At 44.1% G+C, this 2,799-nt stretch overlaps 1 pseudogene; it reads left to right on the top strand.

Annotated features, from left to right (window-relative positions):
- The first annotated feature begins 647 nt into the window (after positions 1 to 647).
- LOC102424772 lies at positions 648 to 2,222 on the top strand (annotated as a pseudogene).
- Positions 2,223 to 2,799: the final 577 nt, after the last annotated feature.

The raw sequence follows: 2,799 nt of genomic DNA, 5'->3' as shown, positions 1-2,799 counted from the left end.
TTTTCCCTGGAGTTAAGGATTAACAGGACTAAGGAAGAGAATAAATCAGTGAAACCCCCTAGTGTTACAGAAATATCATGTACTACTTATGAAGAACTTGGACTAAGACTGTTGGCAATAAATTTGGGACTTGTTGGGCCCACATCCTCAGGGGTCTGCCCACCAGGGAAAGCACCAAAGCCTATACCCCTGGAGAACCACCAACACAGGACAGTCCCAGGGAAGGCAAGCAGCGAGGCTGGGAGGACATAACCTTTACTGGATAGGATAATCTCCTTCAGTCACTTCCTTCTAGCTTATCAGTAGAGCAGTGACCTTGGAATAGCCCTTATAATGGAACACAGAGATTAACCTAGACAGGATTAAACTCAACAGAACTAGATTAACAAATGCCCTAGCCTTTGGAATAGAATTGATAGGATTAAACTCAACAGAACTAGATTAACAAACGCCCTAACCTTTGGAATAGAATGGATAGGATTAAAATCAACTGGTATAAATACAGATGTAACAGGACAATAAAGACAGAACCTGGCTGGAGAACCTGACTAAAGAACCTGGCTAGGCTGCTGATCAACTGAACGCCGACTCCATCCACACCTTTGGGAACCCCTGGACCTGCTGGGGCATAACCCCAACACCACAGAGGTTACACTCTGGGATCCTGGCCATGAGGTTGATGCCTCACCTTGCTGAAAAGAGGCACTGGACCTCAATGGTGCAGCATGACTTTGTTCCTGCTTGGCTAAATTTTTCAACACCACAGGCAGGTAAGTTGCCTACACCCACCTTTGAAAAACACGGAGAGCACCTACCCCGAGGAAATGGTAGATTTGGAGTAAGCCGTCATCAACATAATTCTTCTGATGGCTTTTTTAACAATAGACTTCTACGAACTACAGGAGATTCCTGGCACCAACCCTCCCTGTTTCGCCATGATTCTGTGGTCTCGGGTGTCTCTAAGGGAACATATGCTGGAATCACAGGAAACCTATCTGGTTGGCATGGCTCTTCCCGTGGTCATAATGGCATGAACCAGCGCAGTGGGGGTGGCGCAGGAAACCATCGACACTGGAATGGCAACTTTCACTTCTGGAAAGGCTGTGCTTTCAGGAAAAGCCACCTGCAGAGATTATGGAAGAAAGGAAAGAAGACAAGGTGGAAAAGTTGCAGTTTGAAGAGGAAGACTTCCCTTCCTTGAATCCAGAAGCTGGCAAACAGAATCAGCCATGCAGACCTATCGGGACCCCTTCTGGAGTGTGGAAAAACCCACCTGGTGCCAAACAACCCTCCAAAATGCTAGCTATGAAAAAAGTTTCCAAAGAAGATCCTGCTGCTGCCTTCTCTGCTGCATTCACCTCACCAGGATCTCACTATGCAAATGGGAACAAATCATCCAACATGGTTCCAAGTGTCTATAAGAACCTGGTTCCTAAGCCTGCACCACCTCCTTCCAAGCCCAGTGCATGGAAAGCTAACAGAATGGAACACAAATCAGGATCCCTTTCCTCTAGCCAGGAGTCTGCTTTTACCCGTCTAATCTCTGTTACCAAACCAGTAGTACTGGCTGGTGGTGCAGTTTTAAGTTCTCCCAAAGAGAGTCCCTCCAGCACCACTCCTCCCATTGAGATCAGCTCCTCTCGTCTGACCAAGTTGACCCGCCGAACCACCTATAGGAAAAGCAAGTTTCTGAAGACTCTGAAGGATAACCAGAATGGAGACTTCTCAGAGAACAGAGATTGTGACAAGCTGGAGGATTTGGAGGACAACAGCACACCTGAACCAAAGGAAAATGGAGAGGAAGGCTGTCATCAGAAAGGTCTCCCTCTCCCTGCAGAGGAGGAAGGGGAGGTCCTCTCACACTCACTGGAGGCAGAGCACAGGTTATTGAAAGCAATGGGATGGCAGGAGTATCCTGAAAATGATGAGAATTACCTTCCCCTCACAGAGGATGAGCTTGAAGAGTTCCATATGAAGACAGAGCAGCTGAGAAGAAATGGCTTTGGGAAGAATGGCTTCTTGCAAAGCCGCACTTCTAGCATATTCTCCCCTTGGAGAAGTACGAGCAAAGCAGAGTTTGAGTATTCAGACACAGAAACCAGTAGCAGTGAAACATCAGATGACGATACCTGGAAGTAGGCACATAAATGTTCACAGTTAAATCTGACCCATAAACTCAGCTTGTGTGCTTACGGAGAATACAAAAAAAATCTTTTCCTTTTCTTATGTTGTTGAATATTTCATGCCCAAGGGAAATAATCATATTCCAAAGAGAGAGTGATTGGCTTGTTTAGCTTTTGTTGTTTTTCTTTCCTGTTATTTGCTTAGTAGAGAAAATTTGCGTGGTGAGAAATATTTTTAAAATACACTCACAGTATATATGGGGTGATGCACAAGTGGGAGCTGACAGTGCAGAGAGGAGGAGACACTGGTCTGCAGCAATAGCTTCCACCAGCCCTTGGGGCACTCACCCCTGTGCTCAAGCAGTCATTGTCAATGACAAAGTGACTATTGAAGTTATAATTGTATTAAATTAATGATAATAATTTGGATATTTTATTTTATTTTTGGCTGCTCAGGTAACGTTAGCCCTTAACCAAGCATATGTGGGGGGTTTGTTTATTTGTTTGTTTGTTTTTTTCTTTTTGGGTACAGCTGTAAAATATTTGGATATAGGAAATGTGTTATTCTTGCAGCCTTGATATTCAGGGTGGATTGTAAAATATAAATTTTTGTGAGATTTCAAAGATTAAGATTATTTTGATAACATTATTTACAGATTTAAAAGATGTGGTTATC

The sequence above is a fragment of the Myotis lucifugus genome, unplaced genomic scaffold, assembly GCF_000147115.1.
Source record: "Myotis lucifugus unplaced genomic scaffold, Myoluc2.0 scaffold_11, whole genome shotgun sequence".
Lineage (NCBI taxonomy): Eukaryota > Metazoa > Chordata > Mammalia > Chiroptera > Vespertilionidae > Myotis > Myotis lucifugus.
This window is presented reverse-complemented; position numbering and strand designations above follow the sequence as displayed.